Raw genomic sequence first — 26191 nt, forward strand, 5'->3', positions numbered from 1 at the left:
AAAACGTAGTAATGCGTTTAATAATATTGACACAAGACGTCAAATAATCAAATGTTTTATTTTATGCAAAGCTGGTGAGGCTCTTCATTTCAACATATCAGCAATAAGTAGCATAATACACTTATGATTATTTCTTTGATATCAACAGTACTGATTAATTACACTTGCTGTTATTAACAAAGTCGAAATGTATGTTCCAGCATTATTTTTTGCAGCCATAAAAATGCAATTGACTTATGACATAGTTCTGGTCGCACAATAAATAATTCAATAGACACATACATAGATAGGCATGCATTATGTCTATTAAAACCAAGATCAGCATATCCTCTTTTTAAACTGCCATCTTTTATGATAGATAAGATAAATAAGGAATGTTTTATTTTCCTGAGCAAAAGTTATGTTCAAAAGTTTGGAGTCATTTTCAGGTACTCTGACTTTTAAATTAAAGCTGAATAGACTTCTATACATTATGCCATTTATAATCCCCAGATTCATCTATAGTGACATTAGCATTTCCTATAGTTCATCATAAGACTGGTCATGATATTCCCCTTCGTGTCAATTATATCAGGCCAGGGCATCATGACTATCCCTAGAAATACAGCATGTGCAATCTCATCAATGCACAAATAAAAAAAAAACATCTGACTGTATTAACCTAAAATGACACATTAGTTATCATTTACAGCAATGTTACATTTATCCATACATCCAACAAGTTTTAAAAAGAAGCTTTCAAATATCTTAACCAAAAGCTGCTCTTAATTTTTGTTTTATAATAAAATAAAAACATTACATACTTTAAATATTTAAAATGTGTGAATACTAAAAGCATTCAGGTAATCAAAGGCCCCTCAAAGAATGACTATTTAGTCAGTAGTGCTTTTGTGAGTGTAGATCCAATCCGTCTATCCTGTGAACACAACCAAGTACAGCCGCATCACAGGATTACATTATTGCTTCTACAAAGTCAATGCAAGGTTATTTGGACAAATTAGGGCTTGAAGACCTGAAGATTTCCTCCAGCAGCACTAGGAGGCAGAGGCATGCCAGGGTTTGAGCCAGACTGAACATCCACAAAACCCATCCTCTGCCTTCTTTTCCTCTGCTCGGTCATCTAAATGAACAAATACACAACCATGATTTTATATACTAGAGAATATCAAATGTGAGAAATGAATTCATTTTTAATATACCAATATTATTAATGCTGGACAAACATTGCTGAAATTGCTAAATGTACCTGTTCTTTCAGCTCTGATAACTGGCTTGTGAGCTGCGTGACCACTTTCATGGTGGAGGTGAGACGATCCTGCAGGTTCCTCATCTCGTTCTGTTCTCCATCTCCCTCAGTTACAACCAGAGACATGGCCTGCATGCGTGGGAACCAATCCAGGTTCTTATTCTATCAAGAGGTCACAACAAGACCCAATAAAAACCCATTGGAAGGTGAAGCAAGAATTAATTCATTTAATTAAAGATACAAGAACTAAACTTAAAATTATTTTAACAACAACAAGATAAAAGTACATAAGATAATTAAAAGAAAATTAAAATGAAAACTGTAAATACATTTTAAAAAACGGTTCAATTCAAAGTATTTAAAGGGGGGGTGAAATGCTATTTCATGCATACTGAGTTTTTTACACTGTTAAAGAGTTGGATTCCCATGCTAAACATGGACAAAGTTAAAAAAATTAAGTTGTACGTTTGAAGGAGTATTTTTGTTCCCAAAATACTCCTTCCGGTTTGTCACAAGTTTCTGAAAGTTTTTTTTGAGTATGACTCTGTGTGACGTTAGATTTCCTTATATGGGTCCTAGGGCACTTCTGCCGGAAGAGCGCGCGCTCCTGTATAGCACAGCACTGAGAGGCTGAGCACAGACATTTCACTGATCAGAGCGATTCACTGATCAGAGCGAGAGCGTCGTGAAAAGTCACAAAAGAAGTGTGTTTTTTGGTTGCCAGGGCAAGACAACCCTGCACAGATTACCAAAAAAAAAAACCAGCATTAAGGGACCAGTGGATGGAGTTTATTTTTACAGAGCATCAACGGAGTTGTGCAAGTGTTTGTGTTTGTTCCCTGCATTTCGAAGATGCTTGTTTTACAAACAAGGCCCAGTTTGACGCCGGATTTGCACATAGTTTATTTCTTAAGGATGATGCAGTCCCAACGAAAAAGGGTCACAACCGTGTGTTGGAACCGCAGGCGGTGAGTAAAACTGCTTAAAATGTCTCTGCCTCCTTGTTAGTGTGTCCTCTCCCATGCCGGAGACCCGGGTTCGAGCCCCGCTCGGAGCGAGTCATTGCTGCTGCTGCTCTTGTTCAGTTTCAGCCTCGGGATCTGATTCTGGATCATAAATAAACGGCTGAATCTGACTGTTAGCCATGGTTTGTTTTGGATGATGTTTTTTTTTCCTCACGGTAATGTCACAACTTCCAAACGCTCTCAACTCAAAAGCCTACTGGCGCTCGTGATTCTTTAGCTCCACTCACACGTCACGCCTCCAGCCGGTCGTGTTTTTCCGGGAAAAATCGGTACAGACTATCTTTCTCTTATGAATATAATAAAACTAAAGACTTTTTGGAGTTATGAAGGATGCAGTACTACTCTATAGGTACTCAAGATTAACAGGATATTGAGTGAAAACGAGCATTTCACCCCCCCTTTAATAAATACAACAACAGTATATAAATAATACTGAAATAATGCTGGTAATCGCTGCCAACACATAAAATGTGACCAGTATCCAGTCAACTGTAATTTTTCATTCTTTTTTTTTTATTTACCTTTATCATAAGGGCCACGTAGCTCTCTGGGCCAGTGTAATCTGTCTTGTTTTTCTCCCGTACCAGCACAATGAAATAGAGGTAGTGCCAGATGTTATGCTCAAATTTAATGTGTTCCTCAAAGGACACGGTCTTATTATCAAACTTGTCCCTCTCAAGACCTGTTGAAATACAAAAAAACAGATCAATACAAAAAGTTTCTACAAACATACACTTTTTTCAACATTTATAATAACAATAATCATTTATAATAATAAAGAATTCGGATGAAAATTCAGCTCTGCCATCACAGGATTAAATGTAGCTTTTAAAAGATATTGAAATCTGATTTCGTACCACAAATGAAACAGGTGGTCTTCAGGATCTCCTCTTTCTTTTGTTTTTCACTACGCAGGTCAGCGAAGGTGTCAATAATCACCCAAAAATCAAGTTGAGAACAATGATGATGACTATGAAGTAGAAGACAAGGTCGTACACCACACGAGCAGGAAACAAAGGCTCCTGTAAGTTGAACAGCATTGGTTAGGTTTATTACCGTATACAGTATAGGTGCACATTTCTATTAGGTTGTAGGTCTCCATACATTTTTAGATGGTCTTCGCAGAACATCTCCCACACCTCCTCCGTTCCTCAGCCCATGATTCAGCACCGTAACGATGCACATTAGAAGAGTGTCACATGCTCTCTCTGTGTTGTCCTCTTCTTCAAAGACATTTAAAAAAAAAAAAATTCACACACGAGTTCTGATGCCAATACAATAGTACTAAAAGTTGTTTTTAATGTTAAACTCACCCTCTGATGGTGCAACCAACCCAGTTTCCTTTGTGCACTCCACTCCATCTGCACTGCAGCTGCTCACAGAGTTATCTGTACCTGCGTATAAAACAAGAAATGCCTGTCAAATTGGCATCAATGAAAAAGAAATGGTATACTGTAATTCAAAATGATCATAAACGCTAGATTTGATGCCTTTCTGGAATAAACTATTCAGATGGGGTTGTCATAGACCAGTGAAGATGAACAGAGGTATATGCAATTCACCTGTATCTAGGCTAGCAAGCCGGTCGACTTCCATGATGAAGTCATTCCTGAGGAAGAGAAAGCCCACGATGGAGAACAGGTAGACCAGAATGATGGCCAAGACAGCAGTGAGGAGAATAGAGCGGCCGTTACGCGTCACACTCTTGATGACATTGAAGAGCGTCTCCTCACGGTAGATCAGATCAAACAGCTGAAGGAGGTTAAAGAGAAGTGAGAAATGATAAGCAGTGTCATTATATTCTGGTGTAAACTGCTTTTTTATGTATTGACATTTCAAAAGAACAGCATTTGTTTGAAAAAAAAAAATTTATACCAGTAAGTTTAATCGATAGGTAGTGTAATTTGTAACACCCACCAGTATGCTGTAGAAGAGCTCGTGGACAAAAAGCCCCAGTGTGCTGGTTAACACATAGGCCAAGTGGTACAGGAACTCCACATCCATCACCATAGCCTTGTAGCCCATGATGAAGGTGCCGTTGTTCCCCACAAAGCTCACCACGAACACTATCTTATTGATCAGCTGGTTAAAAAGAGAAATTCTGAATTAAATCCGTTCGCTTTTATTTAAGTAAACATACAGTATTAAGACTTAATATGCAAGACTTACATTGAGAGCCCCTAGCAGGATGAGGGATGGCCCAATGCCGAAGTGATAGATGCAGAGCAGGGTGATGGCAACAGTGACAGACTGGAACCCATAGCGCCTTGATAACAGGCCCAAAACAGCCAGTCCAGCGAAACCCCAGAACAGCATAAGCAACAACGAATCATCTATGCTGCCTGGAAGCACAAGAGACCGTTAAAACTACAATTTAGCAAAGCAAAGTAAAAAATAAATAAATTGAAAAGCAATTTAGAAAGCCAACTGTTGGTCCATAATTGATGGTAAATGTAGCATTTATTAATATAATGCAATTAATACACTTAAGTTACCAACAGATAATGTACACGTAAACATACCAGCTTGGCCAGAGTCATGTGGGTAGAACAAAGCGATGATAAGATTGATGAACACAGCCAGATTGAATGAAATGGTGCCCCAGAGAGACATTCGACGAGAGAACCAGTATAGAACAGGCATGCCTAAAACATCACAATAAACCTGTGTTAAAGACATATTTGTTACTCCCTAAGCCACAACATCATAGGCCCAACACTTACTTCGAAGTTTTTTCTGCCATTCCATTTCATTGTGCAAGAAAGATGTCTGCTCAAAGAAGTGTGTGACCTTGCTGCCCTGCTCGTCCTGCTCTGTGGTGGTAAACACACGGATCTTTGACTCCTCTGTTAGGAACTCACAGATGGGGTGAACAGGAAACACTATCTGCTCCATGCTACGGTCCTCCCGCACAATCTGCATGTGACATGCCCACGGAAATTATTTCACTACTTCTCATAATCACAAATTTTTTTTGTATCACATTAGCCACAATGTATGGAGACATTAGTGGAGCAGAAATTACTATAACAGCATAGATTACAACTAGGGCTGGGACTTTAACGCGTTAATTGAGATTAATTAATTACACAAAAATAATGCGTTAATTAAGATTAATTAATTACGGAAAAAAAATTCCCGCATTTTTAATAACTTATTTTTGCACCTCGAAACGTTTCTCACTGGATGAGTTTCGGCGGACCGATTATACTGGAGCACCAACTAGCGTTCGCATATCACCGCAGCACATCGAGCCTCAAGTATCACCTCAACACAAAACATAGCAGCTAGCGTGGACTTTACACTTTATGTTGAACTATTTATTATTTTGTCGGTGCAACTGGCAGTTTATGTTGAACTCTTTATTGTTTTGGCCAAGGTTATTGAGAGTTGGACTTAGTATGTTATGGCGTCTGAAGCAACAGAGAGATGTTTTCTAATAGTCAGGGTTTCCAATGTTCTGAATGTAATTGACAGTATTGTGTATTACTTAAAAAACAGTTTACAGAAGGTTCCAGCACCTATAAGCTACCTGAATTTCTGACATGTACTATTTCTAAATTATTTCTAAATATGCTATTGCTACACTTCATGGCAAAAATTGCACTGGTCTGCTAGACTTGGTTGAACAAAAATAAACAATATTTTGTTGCTTAAGCTTATGTATTCAGTCATTATTCAATGGTTTACTATAATCCATGTGAAAAAAAAAAAACTTCTCACTGTTCTCAGGTCAACGATTTATATGCGATTAAAATGCGATTAATTTCGATTAATTAATTACAAAGCCTCTAATTTTTTTTTAATCGAGTCCCGGCCCTAATTACAACACACAAAGAGAAATGATTATTTTTTTTATTACCTCAACCTGAGCTGTTTGACGGTCATAGTACTCTAATGGATCCTCCTGTTGCTCCTCTTGCTGCTTGTTCAAGTTGAGCTGCAATTAACACAAGCAAAAATATAATGTCTTATATACTGTATGCATGTTCTAGACAGAAGATATTTAAAATGTGCTCCTAATCATAAAAGAAAAAAAAATTCACAAGTTACCATAGAAGAGATGCTTTCCTCCTCTTCCTCTTTTGTCTTCTTTGGTGGTTTAAGCAGTGTTAGGAGCATTTTGTTGTGCCGGGCAAGCTGCAAAAAAAAAAAAAAAAAAAAGGTCTTTTCAACCAAACTGCCAGTAATAATAATAATGAAAATGTTGTAGTCTGGTTGGTTGTTTATAGATTGTTGGGTCCCACTGTATATTAAGTGGCCTTAACTACTATGAACTTACATAAAAACCTATATATATATATATATATATATATAATTATTGAATAAAGAGATGCAGTGGTCCACCTGTAGTGCCAGGATGTAGATGTTGTGTCCAACTTCAAGTGGTGAAACTTCTCCCTCCTCATTTTCAGTCTCTTGCTGGTAAGCTTTTTTTATCACCTCCACCTGAAGACATACAGTACAGTGCTCAGCAATGTTAAAATACTACTGTTACATCTCATACACATAATACAGAAGACATAGCAAAACTGACCAGTTCCCGGGGTCGAAGGTTAAATAGGATCCTCTCTGCGTTCTCACTGTCATGACGACTCTCCATCAAAGCGAGCAAGAGCTTAGAGGCATTGTCCTGACAATAATCGAATATGAGTAATGATGAACATGATTTATGATTAAAGTAGAGCTTCTGTGTCAGGAATGTATCCTCACCTTGAGCTGCAGCACCAGCTCCATTCGGTAACGACAGAGAGGACTGATTTCATTCAGAATCAAGGCTGTGATTATGTCAATACCGTTGCACTCGTGAGAGACAATGCATGTCTTCAGACAGACAAAAATCAATTAGAATTTAAAAAGCATTTATGGCCATAAATGATTTCGTTAATATAATGGCAGTATTAGTAATCTCACCTGGTTCTCTTGGCATGGTCCTTGGCAGTACTCTGTGAGGGTCTCCAGGGTCTGTGTGATCAGCTCCACGTTGTTCTCATTGATGTAAAGGCCCAGCAGACCCAGACCTCCTGTCGTGCTGCCGCACATGATGTCCAGAAACTGGAGTGTCTCACAAACCAAGTTATAATTTGTTTTATTGCTCTGACAGCGAAGAAAATTCTAGGGCAAAGAACAAGGGAATTTGTTAAATGAACATACAATACCATAATAAATACTATAATGAATTATCATTTTTTTCAATTTCTCAGAAAACGTGCACCTCTGGTTAATGTATCTTGTTTTAAGAATTTTTTATTTGACATGATCATCATAGACTGTTATTCTAGGGATGTTCAGACCTGAAGATCGTGATTGTGGTTCTCACAGAGCAGCTGTAAAAAGCGCAGAATGGGTTTCATGATGGTGACAGAGGGGCCCATTTCTGTATCTACTTCCTGCTGCTCAGGTTGAGGTGGCTGCTCAGGTTGGCCAAAGGAAGACAGTGCACCTATAGGAAACCATTGTTAAGGTCAGCAATGAATTCAGATTGTATACTAAACATATAAGATGTAGCATAACTTCATTTTATAACAGAATAACGTTGTCCCTTTCCTTTCACAATGTCTGTTTTAAGATACACTTTATACAAATTACCTGTGTCTGGATCTTTGTCATCTTTGGCTCTGTTGGTCATTTCCCCCACATTGACGGAGATTGTGGATTTGATGTCCTGCTGTGCGTTCTTCATGCGGTCATTTAGTACTTTGAAAAACTTCTCCGACTTGTTGTCTCCCATCATGAGTTTGTAGAAGGAGTTCTATTGTAAACAAGAACCGATTTATACATATGAGTACTTTGCCTTGACTATATTTGAAAGCTATATTTTTACGGCAGCTGCTTTCCCACCTGGATCTCTGTGTTTCCTCCTTCCAGGAGACAGATGGCGAGCTGAATGCTCTCCTGAAAGATCTTCTCGTTCTTACTGCTGGTTATGAGGTCTATGAAAAGTTTGGTGCCACCTTCTTTGTCCAGACGACATTGTAATGCTGCAACTGCCAGCCAGTCTCTCTCTCCCTCTCCACCTGAACACACACACACACACACACCACAAAGAATGTTTTGTGCTGATTCGGTTAGCAATTACAAAAACAGTCAAACCAGTTTGTGTGATATTCCTTAATTGTTCTATGATATTTCAACAGTAATTAAAAAATTACCTCCTCCGTGTTCAACAAGCTCTGCTTTTATGTTCTTTTTGTTGGTGTAGAGGTAGTTTTGGAGCAATACCTTTCTTAAGGCAAGGCCCTGGAAAAAAAACAGCACTTTCATTGTTACATTAAATAAATTACAACGAGCAAAGAACCCAAACTAACCCACCCAAAATAAACACTTTTGGCATTAAAAGACACTTCCAGAAGTTTCTTTTTAGTTTGGAAAATGCACCAAGTAATGGTCTAGATTCAATACAACTGTCCACAGCAACTGTGACACATTGTCAATTAATTTCAACTCATTCCTCATTTTGAAAAAAACAAAGCAATGGATGAACTTTAGTTTACTCAATCCCACAAAGTTTTTCTCCATGTAAAAAACAATTTATGTTTCTAAAATGTTTCTGATGATTTATAAATACATCTTAGAACAGAATGTACCTTTTATTCTGGTTATTATATTCATATTTAATATTTGTAATTTAGAATATACCTTTAGAATATTGAGTTAAACTAAAAATATATTTGAAAAAAATTGTTAAAATTTTTAGAAAGCGAAATATTTAGAATGTTGATTTTGTTTAACTTTGAATGAGAACTTTGATTACATGGCGATATTAATAATATTATCTAATCTCACCTTCTCATCAAAGATCTGCTCATGAATGAGCATTTCCTGTAGAGTTCTGAGGACTTTGATACAGAGCTTCTCATCCGAGTTCATGAGGGCCTTTGTGTGCTGGATCAATCTGCACAAAGTTAAAACATAAGGTGATAATGAAAAAAGTAATACAGCATTATGCAACACAAATTCTGTGTTTATTTGATTGAGCCACAACATGCACGCAGAAAGTTTTATGGTAGGAGTGACTCACTTAGATATGAAGCCTCCCGATTCACAGCGTGATCGAGCATCTGTGCCTTCCAAGAATAACAGCTCAGGCTGGTGCAGCACATCCACGAGCACTGACAGCTCCGCATTAACCAACGGCATCACACGATCCTCCAGTGTGTTAATGATATCCTAACAAAACAGTGTTACAGAAGCATTAATACACTACATGTACTGTATACATTATTACTGATAGAAATAACACTCAAACAAACTATTTAAGTCTGTATTGGGACATATGTTACAGTCCCAGAGTGTCATGCACAAGTTGTGTAAGCATTTTTGACAAACACCTTTTTCATTTGACCCCAAAATGTAAAAGGAGATTTGTTAGGCATTCTTTTCAGACACACACACATGCATATATGCACCTGTAGTTTCCTCAATGATGTTTTTGTAATCCCAGGGGTTGGTGGGAACAGTAGGCCGAATGACCCTTTTGTTGCTGTGGCTGGAGCGGGTCAGTGTGAGGGCATTACTGTGACTTAACATTATATTGACATGATTCTCCAACTCTAATTTCAGAGGGATGGCGCGAATCTTTGCTGTGGGGACAGTCAGGTAAACAAATGAGTTGTCTGGTCATACTTCAAAAACCTTTACTGTATATGAGAACTGAAACTTTTTTTTTTTTTAGAATGCAAGCATTTTCTTCGAAAGTAAGTTGACCTACTTGTCACTGCCAGAGTTCTGATGCAGGATTCTACTTGGACTTTTTGTTGTGGCTGTAGCCAGGGACAATCTAACAGACGCATAGTAGACTGCAGCAGCTGCGTTACAATGGTGTGATGAACCTGAAATGAGGCACAAATTTTTTTTGTGATATGATAGACATGATATAACAGCTATAATTTTCAATGTATTATTCCTCCTGTAAAGTTATCTTCTTCTCTAAAAATAACTCATATATTCAGATTGACACTTCCGTTCAAAGGTTTGAGGTCATTAAGGCTTTTTTTATATATATGGAAAGTAATACTTTTATTCAGAAAAAGAATTACATTGATAAAAAGTGAAAGACTTTTACACACACACACACATATATATATATATAAATGCTGTTATTTTGAACTTTCTGTTAATCAAAAATGTATATTTCACAATATTAATGTTTTACTGTCATCTGATCCAATTAATGAACTTCTATCAAAAACATTTAAAAAACAATAATAATATTCCTCAAACTTTGGAACAGAAGACTATTTTTACTTCGAAAATATTAAAAATTAAAAAAAAATGTGTCAATTCCTTTGATTAAAATGTTAGTTTTAGTAGTTTTGTTTCACTGAATTTCTAAAAGGAGGCTATTTCTTAATAAACACTAGACAAAAACTTAAATCCAAAGGTCTTTGCTATTTACAATGAATAAAGGCTGATGTGGCAGAGAGCAGAAATAAGACTTTGATAGACTGCTGATGCCTCACCTCTGTAGTGGTGCTGTTCTCTGAGAAGGGAGAGCTGAAGAAGGCATTTATAGTGTCTAAAACCACTTGAATCACATACTTCTCCAGCACAGGGTCTGACATGCGTTTCTCACGGTTGGAGCACACCTGGAATTCCAATGACACCAAATTAATGAAACTCTTTATTATTATACACCGCGTCATTGATAGAGGTCACTCACCCTAGCCATATCTACAGTGAAGTTTTCAAACAGCTTCCAGATGTGGTTACTGGTGTAGATCTCTTTCATCTCCACTTCGGTGTCTACATAGCAGTGGTTCACAAAGTTTACATATGCAATTTTCACCTGCATGACACAGAGGAGACTTGTAAATGTTCTGATGCACTTTATCCAGTACGCTTTTCTTTTTCTCCAAACATGCTATAAATGCTCCTGTTAATTTAATCAATTAACTGGCTCTTGTAACGAACAGATATAGGGAGGCTGAACATAATTGACCTGTCAGTAAGCCCCGCCCACCTTAGTTACAGTTGCAAACTCAGACAAACTAACTGTCTTACTATGACTGTAATTTTGAAAAGCTTGTCCCTATATCTTTTTGATATATTTTGGACACAGGAGGACCACCACTCAAGTGGGATTAAAATATGCCATGGAGGGATATATAAAAGATTATAAAATAAATAGTGTGGGTATTAATTTGGAGGCGAGGGTTTACGGTTCACAATGCAAGCAGGTGAAGCCTCATGTTACATTCATCATGATCGCAGATAACAACATCCCGGATCAACACTGTTCATGTATCGCAGAGTACAATTCAATTAATTTACATTTAACCAGTTTAATATGAAGAGACAGTGAAATGTAGACCTTTGTTTATGTGTTTTTGATGCGAGAACAGTCCGCTATGGGTTTGTATGGACTACTTTTAGCCAGAAATACTTTGCTGGAGCACAAGATGACATTAACGATGCAAGCTTTGGATCTTCCAATGTTTCTCTATGGCACTAAAACCTACAGTGCTCCCCGTGCAACTGATACTCGACTGCCATTGGCTCATCTGCATTTGACGGGAGGGGCTTACCGATAGATCACTTCTTCAGGACAAGTGGAAAAAATGAAACATGACCCATTGTTTAAAAATAAACGCTTTCATGACTACCATCCATCATCGGATTACCTCTGTGATACAGTCTTCATGCGTGATTACTTTCACCATGTCCTCCAGGGGCAGCAGAGATGTGCACTTGATCTCAGTGTAGACGTTTTTGCCCTCCGCACATGCAGCCAGCAGCTCTACCAGAGAAATATGGTATCGCAGAGGGCTGTCGTCCTTCACTCCTTCCCTAGACTGTGTCATCAGTTCCACCATGGCGTCAAATGATGTGTCATCATTGTAGAAGACGACCACCTCATCACCCGCACTTGTAAGCTAATTGAGAAAAAAAACATGTAATGTCCGATGTCTTTTACACTGTATATACCATCAACCGAATGGACATTTAACTGAAATACGTTATATAATTACCAATAATACCATACAAAATCAATATCATAAAATGCTAAAAAAAAAAACACCAACCATATACTAAACAGAAAAACCTACAAATATATCCCATAATATATCTCAATTTAACACTTTCATATTTAAGATTTTAATGAAAGTAGTTATACACTATTTCTTAAAATATTTACAAATGGTGAAAATTAATTTCTGCTTAGGTTACTTCATTTCGAGCACAATAACAAACCTCTGTCATGATCATGTCTTGACATTTCTTCACATATTTCCCCTCGGCCTTAATGATGGTGTGCAGGAAGTTGAGGTACTGAATGTGGCGGCCATGTGTGGCCAGACAATGGATAAAATGATGCAGCACAGACTCGCTGATCTCAGAACAGAGCTGGTAATTATTACTGAAAATGAACTGCATTGTTTCTGCCTCTAGGAGCTGAGAGAGACGAAACAAAAAGCAGAAAAGAGAACAAAATTCAAACATGAGAAGCATCTTAGGCTATTTTATGCGTCATGCTTTGTACTCACCCCAGGTGTGAGAAAGAGGTTGAGGTGTTTATGGAGCAGGTTTTGGTTCTCCAGATTGCCAGTGCAGAACTTCTGTAGGAACAGGTGCGTGTACTTGATGATTTCCTGCATTTTGGTGTCATTCTGAAATAAAATCATGTGATTAGTGAGGTACCAGCCAAAGACCATGCTTCACATCTACCACAGATTTTATCTGCTTTAAAAAACAACCCACAAACCCGATCATAGGAGATCTGCAACAGGTCAAGCATAACTTTGTGGGCACCCATGTTCTTCAGCAGCCTTTGTTGTTTCTTAAATACACCGGAGCTGCACATTTTATTCAGACGCTCTAGAATCTGGAAATCAGAGAAAAGATTAAATTATCGCAAAGAATATTGGTTTGTTCATTTAAGTTTCCATCCATCTATACACATTTATATATATATATTGTACATTGAACACAAAATATTAAAAATGCTTATACGTATATACAAACAATTCATAACTTTAATTTTCATAATATATACCATTCAAAAGTTTGAGGTCAGTTAGATTTTTTTGAAAACATTAACTTAATATTTATGCAGAAAACATGATTCATTTTTAACAGGATTCTTTGATGAATATTAAGTTCAAAAGCATTTATTTGCAATACAAATCCATTGCAACATTATAAATGTCTACTGTCACTTTTGATCAATTTAATCCATTCTTGCGGAATAAAAATACAAATTTCTTTAACAAATACAATAAACTCAATAAATCTCAAACTTTTAGACCCCACTGTAATTAAACTAATATATTACTGAACAACAGACGATAAGAACAAATGCAAAAACATCACCTCTTTGACATTCTGGTAGCTTTCATTGCTCTTTTCAACATTCTGTTTCTTTGTATCGGTCTCCTCCTCTGGAGATGTCTGCATGAAAAAGAAAAGAAAAATGAGCTTCTTTCACCTAATTATCTTGTTATTCAGAATCCCACATGTCCCAGCGCATGACTCACCGGAGCAGCCTCTTTTTTATCCTTTTTGTCTTTCTTGTCTTTCTTCCCATCTCCCCCAGAGCTACTTTTCTTAATGACCCAAAGCTCAGACTTCTCCACCATGGTGCGCAGAAGATCCAGATCTTGTTTTATGTGTTTGTAGTTGTCCACATCCTGCGTTGAAATGAGAAGCTGGACCTGAGGAGGATGAACATAGCAAGATGAAAAAATGACAGCAACAATTTTTAATCTTTACAAAAGTGATTGCATTTGCATTTTGCATTGAAAAAGTACTTTTTCTGATTTGTTGCATGCAGATGAGCAATAAAATGGTCTACACAGGTGTTCATTTAGATTTTGCACATTCGAGGATCTGCATTAGATGCAGATGTTTTACCTGGAGGTGTCTAGGCACAACTTTTTACCAATCAAAAATAAAGTTGTTTGTTTATGTTTGAGTGTGCTGCACATTCAACCTGTTTAAAGGTGTGGAGGACTTCCTGTCTTTGACTGAAGTGCTTGAAGAGCAACTGCAAAGCCCCAGAAACCAAAGGGGGGTAATCATGCATGATGAGGTGGACCAAAACACGCAGAAACATTCGGCCCCCTTCATCGTCCACTTCCAGAATGCTGTTTCCTTTACTGTACGGTCAGAGTAAAGTCAAAGAGAGGTCATCTCTTACAAGCACTAAATATCTTTTTTTTTTCTTCTTCTTTTTTTTTGATGAACATTCATGTGGAAATAGAATAAATTGTTAATTAACATACCCAATTCCAAACATGGCTTCTGCCTGTTCTCCAATGTGCTGGAGGTTGATGGAAGCTGTTTAAATATTAAATAAATAAATGAGACAAATGTACAATCAAAAAACAAATGACTATTCTAACCTAAATTAAATTTAAGTACGTAATTTCTGAGCCACAAGAAATCAAACAGAGCTGCAGAAATCAAACAGGTTTTTTTTGCATATTAAATGATAGGATCAAATATTTTTATGTAAAAAATTACAGACTACACCTGTAATGAATTCATTTTAAAAATCAAAAAATGATGTAACATTGCCACTCTCACCAGAACGAGGCTCTGAGGCAAACACCAAAAGCAAAGATGAAAAATAGAGTAGAGGGATTAGTACATGGAAGAAAGGAAGAATCATGTTGTTATTTGATTATGATGTAATTTTAGAGATTGTTAAATGATTATATTATTATTATAAATGTTATTTGATTAGTAGTTAGGTTCTGACAATAACAAGAGTTCAGTATGTATCTAAACATCATTACCCTCCTGCTCCGTATGATGAGTTGCATCTGCATCACCCATAGGATAAACATCCACAAACTCCTTTTTGAAGACAGAGAGCAGGAAGGAAAGCCGATAGTCCAGACGTACACTGAGGATGAACTGCACAAACCAGTAGAAGGAGATTTAGATATTGCCAGCACTGACAGCATAAAGCTGTTGCCATCTTCGACTGCATCTACCTGTAATATCTCCAGGATCTTCAGTTTGGTGTCCATGACGGTGATGTCCTGTGTGTCAATGCTATCTTTACTGCCGGCCTGGCTATCTAGAGCACCAGGACGACCAGAGCCAGAGAAAATGGATGGCTTCCTGTTTAGCACCATGGTGGACATTATCTGCCCCATGCCATGAATAGAGCGCCTGACGTTCTTACCTAGGAAGATGAAACAGTTTTATTGGCCATTTTGGACAAATAATCAATATATACACTCTAGACATAAAAAATTAACATGCAGATATTGGTTCTTAAAATTTAACTTTAGGAGGCAAATTACTTTAGCAGACACATTACATAATTGCTCAATAAAAATGCATTTTAATTCAACATATATATATATATATTAGTGGTGGGCCGTTATCGGCGTTAACGTGCTGCGAAAAATATCAGGAGCATTTATGAAATCATTTTCATAAATGCTCATTTATGAAAAATATCATTTATGAAAAATATCACCGTTAATCTATTCTCAAAGTTGGGTTGGGAGCTGGGTCTATACTACGCGAGCTATGATGACTTTCACCTTGATATTTTGGGGCGAGAACGAGTCTTTAAACCTTTGTGTATGCCTACTGTGAAATTACCTAATAACCACGTGACATGCTAACATGAATGCAGCTAAAATGCCGCCGGGTTTGCTTCAGGGATTTTTTTTTTTTTAAAGAAGCTTCCCAATGGAAACCTCAACGAGACGAATGCCTGTTTCACACATAATCCGTCTGCAGAGCGTATGCAGTCTGTGTGCGTTACATATGTGGTGCTGAAGCAGCACGGCTCATACTCATTGTGCTTTCACACAAGATGCATTTGCAGTCCACTACTCGGTACGTAAACAATCGCTGCACTGCTGCAGACGCAACGCTCCTGGAACACACTGACGGACCACAAACGCGTGAACGCTGGAATTCGTTAACATGGGTGAGTAAAAAAAAATATGCAAAGCATACCCACTGCTAACGGATTATGTGTGAAATTCATTTACAGCTTTCTCAAGCACTTTGTGATACATTTTGGAAACAGGAGATGAGCCCCTGGTCTAATGCACCACCTGTTTTGAGAAATCCGTTCTCAAAGACAACGTTACTTTTAGTCATTATTTTATTTGGGTAGCCTACATTCTCTGAAAGCCTTCGGCAGAATTCAAATGAGCCATTTTAATCTAGATTAATTCCAAGATTACAGGGATATTCATCTTAATAAAAAAAAAATATGCCCAAAACTAATATATATATATATATATATATATATATATATATATATATATATATACCGTATTTTCCGGACTATAAGTCACACTTTTTTTCATACTTTGGCGGGTCCTGCGACTTATAGTCAGGTGCGACTTATTTATCAAAATTAATTTAACATGAACCAAAAGAAATGAACTAGAGAAATGAACCAATAGAAAACATTACCGTCTCCAGCCGCAAGAGGGCGCTCTGTGCTGCTCACTGCTCCTGTAGTCTACACTGAAGACATAGAGCGGCCTCTCGTGGCTGTAGATGGTAATGTTTTCTATTGGTTCTAAATAAATGCGACTTAAAGTCCAGTGCGACTTACATATGTTTTTTTCCTCATCATGACGTATTTTTGGACTGATGCGACTTATACTCAGGTTCGACTTATAGTCCGAAAAATATGGTATATATATATATATATATATATATATATATATATATATATATATATATATATATATATATATATATATATATATTCTAAATATTGTATAGAATTTTTAGAAATATACTATTTGTTTGTGATGACAGACTTTGTTGTGAGCATTAGATTTATTTAAAATTTGGTGCAAAAACGTATATATTTTTATTCACAGTCTGGAACCTATATGTATATAAAAATCTACATTTTTAATACTAACCACTGCCATCATCAGTAAACATTGGGTTGACATTAGCATTACTCGGAGTACAGTCTACGATTCCCAGGAGAGTGCGAGTCAACCTCAGAAGCTCAAAAAAACTGTAGAATCCAAAGTAGATGAGATGTCTCGCCAAGCTCACCACCTACAAACAATGTAAATGAAGCAAAGGTGTAAATGTGATTAAGGAATATTAATGTTTACACTGACATTTACATGTTAAAGCATGTCATCTTGATATTTAATTTTAATATATAACATATAACTGTACCTCATATGTTAGCTTGTTTTTCTCCTCATTGGCAAAAGGTAGGTCATCAATGAGAACATTGTTGAGGTACTCCTCCATAAAAGCCATCGTATTGGCAAACTTGTTCTTTTTATTGTCTCGTGAATAGTCCAAGTGAGAGTCATAACTATAACAAAAAATACCATAATTACACCTTTTATAGCTTAAATAGTGATTATATGCAAAAAATAAAAAGTCTGTCTTTACATAATCTACCTATTAAAAGTTTTGGGTTATTATGAATACTTTTATTCAGCATTTTACTTCTGAAGGATCATGTGACTTAAGACTGGCGTAATGGCTGCTGAAAATTCAGCTTTGCCATCACAGAATAAATCACATTTTAAAATATATAAAAAATACAAAACAGTTATATTAAATTGTTTGAAAATTTCACAATATTACTCTTTTTAACTGTATTTTGATCAAATAAATACAGTCTGGATGATCTTAAAAGACAAAAAAAATGATAGATGATGAATGGTAGTGTAGCTGAGCAAGGTTTAAACATTTCAATATTAAGTCATACAGAAGGTGATTGTGGGGGTGTGTGAACACACTCTTTGATGCTGATAGAAGTGGGGATCTCTGCCCACAAGCGAGCAAACTTGATGGGTGTCACAAGCTCCTGAGGGTCACGGTCGACGTGTGCATGTAGCATGAGTCTACAGAAAGACGCCCGCAGGTCAAAGGGAAGAGCCTCATCCATCATGCAGAGGGAAATCAGCTCCACATCCAGCTGCTTTGAGATCTCATCTATGGCCAGATACTGGCGATCAAAACACATTCGTGCGAACAGTTTGAGCTGGTACCTGAAAAAACAACAACAATATATTAGTGCAGATGATTTTTAAAGAATTAATGTCCATGTTCATGTTCATTTAAATATAAATCTATACACAAAGAGATTATTTTATTATTGCAGCATTCCATTTACATTTAAAATGGGTTTAAACAACTGAATTGTTTTTATTACCTGTAATATGTCAGCACATTTTCATCATGCACATTCCCTTGCCGGGCCTCTTGGGCAAGCTGTCGAATGCTCTTCTCATGCGTCTCGTTCTCCTTCTCAGACCAAATCAGCCAAACTTCATCCTCCTCTCCAAACTCTTCCATATACTCCGAGGTGTGATGTGTGTCCTTAGCGGCTCGCCGCCTTCACAAACACGCACAGGAAGAATTCACATGAGCACATAACCCGAGACACATTACACTATTTTTCTTCAATTTACTTACTCAGTTTTCATGAGAATATCCTGGTTTTTGGCATCCAGCACACATTTACATATCAGCTCTTGAGTTACTGGGATCGCAACATTATTGGACACGCACAAGTCTGACAGATAGTCAAGAAACCTGGAAATCAAAACATCAACATGGAATAGACATTTACATACAAAGGCATGTTAAAAGCTATGGCAAATATTTAATAAATAATTAAATCGCATTATTGTCTGTGATTAATCGCAATTAATTGCATTGTTATGCACAAAACTAATAATGCATTCAAAAGTAGTGTATTGTTTTAAAAGTAGGCCCACTGCTATATGAACAAAAGTCTAACAACATTTGGTTTGCAAACACTTTAAACAAATAAGGTGCTTTTTACAACAGTGTTCCTTTTACATAGTAGCAATCTAAAAACTTATCACAACAATCTCAACTTATAACAATAATGTAATTAAATGAAATATAAGACAAGCTATTTGTCACTATTTGTTAAAATATTTTATAGTTTGTAAAGAGTCCAGAGCCTTAGAGACCTGCATGATCACAGGCCCCATCTCTGCAGAGTGCGGCGCGAGTGCGGGATGCAGGATAATAATTATGGAGTGCACTCACTAGGCAATCTTAACTGTGGCGGAGTACGTTTGACCCCAAAAGCCTGATTCGTTTGACTAGTGTGATTGCTACATTTAGCAGTCCCTGGCTCGGTTGGAAGAGGTGGGCAAGAGCACAGTTCAGATATAGATCAGTGAGTGAGCGCTAACCACACCAGAGTGCAGATCTTCTGATACGTGCTGCATGATTGTGTGAATATTTCTGAGCGGCAAATGCAATAGATATATTAGTTACCACATCCCATACGACTCAAAATAATAATCCACAAAGTTAACAAACCAATTTCGCTCCACTGTGTTGAGTGAGAGCGCTTCTCTGCTCTCTTCATGTGCTATTGGAAACTTCCTATTTCCAACATATAAAGTCATGATTACAAGCTCGTTGTATTCTTTTCTGTTAAAAATAACAGTGGACAGTGGTTTGTGAATGTTGATGCTAAGCCTAAATATTTTGATCGGGAGCATCCCCTCCTGTGCAATAATAACACGTTAACTTGACCAGCCCGAATTACAATTGTCATTTTTTGTCAGTCTTAAAACTTTTTGCTTTCAAATGTTGAACCATTGAGCTTTTACTTTGACACAGCAATAAATAAATAAATAAATAATGCAGGAAAGCTATAAAATTGACCAATAAATTAATTACCATATAATTTGTCCAATTACTTTTAATGACTTTTCCAGCCAATTTAAATTCTTTTAACACTACACGTCTCCTAATGAGCATTTTTAACCCTAGCAAAACAAACGTCTATAACTTTAAAGATTGTATTAATATCCATTACTTTTCCAGACCTTTAACCCACAATTTTAAAATGTATAATTTTAAGTTTCATCTAATGGAAACACTAACCTGGGCTCCCTGTTCTTACGAACCAGACTGACGAAAGTCTCCACCTCGGTTTTAGTGATATGTTTCTCCAGCAGTTTGCGGTTGTTGTGTAGCAGGGCTGTGATGGTGTCCTCAGCCAAAATATCATAGCCGATCTGAGACTGCATCATTCCAAACTGCTTGGCTATGTGCTCCTGTAAGACAAATCCCCATCTCTGAATGCTGATTTCTTGTGGCTCTTTCTAGAGTGACAGGACGTCTGATTGCCATTCGTACAATTTCAACATTCAACATCACGGCTTTTTGTAATGTCCCAGTGTTCTAAACCATCCTTGAGCACCTGTGCATGCATTGGAGTACCTGATTTTTTCGGTAGTCTTCTTGTGAATGACGCAGCACCCTGTAGCACAGTCTCAGCATGTATTGATAGGGGGCGTATTTCTGGTCAGACAGCTCATCTAACGTTAGCAGAGGCGGCTCAGTGCCCCTCTGTTTAAATGGGCCTTTAATGATCCCAAATATCTAAGCAGAAAAAGAGACAGCAAGTCTTAAGAGATTAGATCGTTCACCAACAAAGACGCTTCAACTGTAGACACATTGTAGTTTTCTAATCATTAAAATCAGACCTGTTTGAGAATGTTCTGCTCTCTCATAAGTTTCTGTCTCTCTCGGTTGGGCTTGTTCATGGTCACCTCCAGGGCTGGCTGGCCATTGTTAAACTGATCAACGACAAAGAAAACCACATCCTCCAGCAGTTTAATGGCATACCTGTGAATAGAGAGAGTGCATGAAGCTCTGGCATAGCACAAAGTAAAAACCACAGCGGTTAAGGACATAAAACCTCAGGCTGAGACTCTGGTTTGGTGCTTGTGTGTACTTTCAAATCTACCTTCTGTCATTAGGACTGAGGAAACCGGAGGTGAACTTGTCGACTACGGTGCTCAACATGTAGCTGGCATCATTCGCAAAATCTAGATCTCTAATCTCCATGACCGGCACAGAGACAATGGCAAAGGCTTCCTTATCCTCTTTGGTGGGGCAGGTGCCCAGCTAGCAGAAGAAGAAGAGAGAGAAGGAAAAGTGAAAACTAAAATAAACATTTAGAGAAATAAATGTGGTTCTGTTCATCAAAGAATCCTGAAATAAATGCATTTTACACAAAAATATTAAGCAGCTCAAGCGTTTCAACATTGATAAAAATAAGAAATGTTACTTGAGGGCCAAATCAGCATATTAAAACTACAAAAAAATGTTATTCAGCTTTATCACCAGAGGTATAAATAAAAAATTTTTAATGTAAAAAATGTATTAAGCATTAAGTACACAAGTATTAAAATGAATATAATAACATAAAAAAAATTAGTAAGGTAAATATATCAAAATACAAAAATAATTTAAATTGTAATAATTTTTGACAAAATTATTATATGGAATGTATTTTTTAATCAAATGTAGCCTGGGCATAAGAGATTGCTTTCAAAAACATTTTTAAAATATGACTGACCCCAAATATTTAAGCGATAATGCAATAAAATTAACTAACTATTAAACTGTGATATACAACACTTATTATATATTAATTAATTAATTAAATCTGTAGTAAAACATACAACTTATGTTTTAATTCTAAAATTAAATAAATACTTTGGACATAAATATAAAAAAAAATCTAAATTAAGAAGTTGCGTTTACACAGACTATACATAGGGAGAAAGATTTTCACCATTAATCGAATGGGTCTCTCCTCATCAATGTCGATGGGAATGTTGGTGCTTTGGATCCAAGTGTTTGTGCACAGGTGACGGAATCGAACATAAGAATTTCTGTTGGAAATCAAGAAGATGAATATGCAGGAGGAATCCGTTAATCAAGTTTTTTATCAAACAAATTCATTTATCCCACAGGATGCAGCAAGACAAATAGAGAGAGAGAGAGAGAGAGAGAGAGAGAAAGAGAGAGTACAGGATAGCATTGAATACCGTGGCACAAACGAATCAGTCTTCTGCAGTGTGGTGGGGTCCAGCTCAAACAGAGAGGCGATGTCATTCCCATGAGGCACTGCAACTAGCTTGTATTTTATCCTCTCTCCTAGGCTTCTCTTTATACGGCTACTATCCACCTACAGGCATAGTAACAAGTCAGAGACTTTCTGGGAGAAAAGGTTTCAGAACACTTTTCAGAACACATACCGTATTTTTCGGAATTCTAAGTCGCACCTGAGTACAAGTCGCATCAGTCAAAAAATACATCATGACGAGGAAAAAAAACATATATAAATCGCACCGGATTATAAATCGCATTTATTTAGACCCAAGAACCAAGAGAAAACATTACCGTCTACAGCCACGAGAGGGCACTATATGCTGCTTAGTGTAGACTACAGGAGCACTGAGCAGCATCTCTGGCAGCATAGAGCGCCCTCTCGGGGCTGTAGACGGTAATGTTTTCTGTTAGTTTATTTCTCTTGGTTCATGTCAAATTAATTTTGATAAATAAGTCGCACCTGACTATAAGTCGCAGGACCAGCCAAACTATGAAAAAAAGTGCGACTTATAGTCCGGAAAATACGGTAAGATAGGAACAGTCTTTGCATCTAATTTTTAACTTCTCGTGAACTCCTGATCCAAGTCTTACAGTGAGAGGTCTACCAGAAAGTTGTTCCATGTGTTACCATGCCATATAGCAACAAGTCACACCTACCTCTATATCATTGCTGTTTTCTTTATAACCTGGATTCTCCTGCAACACAAATCATTCATGTAAATAAGGTATTCTAATATTATTAAACCACATATCAGGTTGCAATAAATGTGGAGGGATTTACCTCAGCAGCAAGATAGTTTCCTGTGGCCAAGTGTTTGAATCGGTAAAGGCTGTTCCAATGTCCTGCTCCTCCACGGCATGGATCATGGTGAACCACCTACAACCAACAAGCAAACAACCCAACATTAGGTCACTATGGAGGCACCTTTCCACCTCCGCATAAAAAAAGACAATTGTGATCATTTAATCTTGATTAGAATTGATCTATCATGATTTCAACTTCACATCATATAAAAATAATTAAACAACAGTTTTTTTTTTTAAAATGCCACATGGCATACTAAATAAATAAAAGCATCAAAGAAGTTAAAAACAGTTAATATATTAACAGTAATCCATTTTGAATACAATTATAATTATAATGCAAATTCGTTGTTTTGTATAATATATTTGGCTCTTTTGAGGATATAGTACGACACACATCTGAATCTAAATCCTAACATTAACTGCAGGAAATCTGCTGAATCAATCTATGAGGAGGCTCTTACCTCAACCTCCCATAATGCATTGGAGCTGGTGGCTGAAGTAGCAGACTGACGCAGAGTTGTGCGCAGGAACACATGCAGCTTAGACTTGTACTCATCACAGGTCAGAAACTTCTCCTGTTCTGCGTGGAAGAGCCTCACCACGTCTCCCTATGCACGAACAGCATGAATATGACTTTTTTTTATGAGACGTCAACATAACTGCCTTGGCTTTGGCTGTATATCATAAACCTTGATCTACATGAACTACAGTACAGGTTTGCAACAATGACTTTTGCATGTGATCGTTGCACTTACCCCCTTAAGGACTTCATCTTTGTGGTCACTGAACATCATAAACAGACTGATCTTCCAGCTGGTGTTGCTGTTGACTGAATTGATCTGTAGGGGGCAGTCTTACATTATAAAAAGACAAATGGCACACAGCACTTATTTCAGCTTATTTTGCTGACTATCCTTCACAGAAGCATTACTAATCTCAGAAAGCATGTACATTTTGGAAAACTGACAACTACTAGTTGTCAGTAAATGTATCTATTTGGCAGCTTACAATCACCACAATCCATGTGTCTACTTCACAGTCATGTTAACAAACAACTTCAAGGCAAACTGATCCATGTCTTTTCAAACTGGCCCACCTCTTTGCACCCTGGGTGATCGGGAAGCTCATAACTACTGGCATGGAGAGGCTGTCCAGCATTCACAGGATTCAGGATCACCTTATCTCCAACTACCACCTGAAATGGAGATTAAACGATTCAGTGAGGGGTTCAATATGACTGTCACAGCCACAGACATCTGAAAAGCAAATATGTACATCACTATCAGTTTACACAAGGGAGAAGCATTTAAATTCGGATTAGCTCGGTAAACCTGTTTATATGTATATAGGGTCATTTGCATGCATTTCCCTAACTTGGTGAGTGTGTACGTTGGTTGTATGCACAGAGTATGTGTGTCTATCTTCGTATAAACTATGATGTGTAATTAGGTGTGCAGGTAAATATGCCGTATCTATATAGGGATAAAGTTGAATCTCAAAAAGCATGCAAGGTTAAACTGCGAAACATGTAAAAAGCCTTTTACACACAGAAAACTGATGTTGTTTACAAAGATTTACAACATTGTGTCATAAAAATAATCTGGATGTTATTTTCTGTTATTTTTCCTTTCTATAATTTTCTATCATAAATGCGGTATTTTTATGTATTAAAGTAAAAAATTACATTAATGTATTCAAATAATCACAAATTAAACAAATACTGCATAATGTAAATATTTAAGTCATTTTTATATTTTTACACTGGTACATTATTTTCACATTAGTCACAGAAGCTGTGGTGAAGCAGTGCTATTTTAGTATCATAGCATTACTATTATATATTTAAATTTTTTGTGTGTGTGTTTTCATTTTTTTTAAGTTTCAGTAATTTTGTTTTGGGATTTTTTTCATGTTGTAAATACATTTAATTTCAGTTATTTTATTACATAATGTTAAGATCAATTATAATGAGAAATGTTGCCTTGGAAACTAGCTGAATAAAAAGGGTTTTATATTTTATTTCAGTTAATGTTTATTTTACTTCAAGTAATGAAAATGGGTTTTTTTATGGTTTTAATTTTAATTTAGATTTAAAAACTGCTTCAACTTCATGCAAATTTCTAGTTCTTAATCTTATTTTGGGGTGACCACAATCATTTTTGGTGACGCAATAGTGCCCATTATATTTACCTAAAAAATTTATGTCACCATGTATTTTGCATTTCACTTGCACCTGTGTTTTTTGCATTTTCTTGTGCATAAGTTGGTACTAGTTCAAATTAACTAAAAATGGCCTTGTTTATGGATCTGTGCCTTCATGCATACGGACATCTGACTGCTAAGTAGACTGCTGTGTTTTACAGCAATACTGTGCACCCTTAATTGACAGAAAAAAGAAAGTCCGGGAAAAATCTGTAAATGGAAAAAATATAGTTCGAGTTATTTGTGAATATGTCTTTTTTTTTTCTTGAAGTTACCTTGCACTTTTTGTTAGAAAATGAAGTTTTTTAAGCTATCTAATATTTTTAATAATTAATTTATATGATCTAAATATTCTTAAGAATTGCAAGTGTGTCAGCCTTCTTGCATTATTATGCTTTTATATTATGAATATATATGTTCAGTTGCATAAAATGGTCTTAAAATTACAATTTTCTTTCTTTATTGTTATTATATCTGTGGCAATATATCACACAACAAAAAGTTGATATTGTGACAGGCCTAGTTTATATTATGTGACTTCTGTGTTTCTTGTGTGCTTGCATATGCATGTGTGATTTACATTGTCTCCATTGGCTCTGAGCTTCCAGAAAGGTTGGATGAAAAGCCAAGATCCCTCATTCCCCGTCCCATCAAGAGTGACACGCATTGCGTTCTTCTCCAGCAACGCTGGAAGACGCTTATTCACTGTCAAGTACTTGTTGCTCTTCATGTGCAGGAGCTGAAAACACATGAACATTGATTAGAATAAACACTTTTATTCTGTAAACTCTCTCTTAAATATAAAAAGGACAGTCTAGGCTCTAAAAAACAAGATTGCGATTGGTGATACGAATAAGACACTTTATTACTTGGCGAAAGAACTATAATGATTTGGATTAACAAACTAAAATTATTTACTGAATGTATGCATCTTAAATCATTTTGTTGTGACTTATAAATGCAAGTCATTTGAGACCATCGTGCCGAAAACACCCTCTCACTTTACCACACAGCCTTTGTGGTTGATTGCTTATTTCCACAGCGC

The 26191-nt window shown here is 36.7% G+C and overlaps 1 pseudogene; it reads right to left on the reverse strand.

Moving 5' to 3' along the window:
* Window positions 1-39: 39 nt before the first annotated feature.
* LOC113100307 (inositol 1,4,5-trisphosphate receptor type 3-like) lies at window positions 40-25885 on the reverse strand (annotated as a pseudogene).
* Between the last annotated feature and the right edge of the window lie 306 nt (window positions 25886-26191).

The sequence above is a fragment of the Carassius auratus genome, unplaced genomic scaffold (assembly GCF_003368295.1).
Source record: "Carassius auratus strain Wakin unplaced genomic scaffold, ASM336829v1 scaf_tig00217242, whole genome shotgun sequence".
NCBI lineage: Eukaryota > Metazoa > Chordata > Actinopteri > Cypriniformes > Cyprinidae > Carassius > Carassius auratus.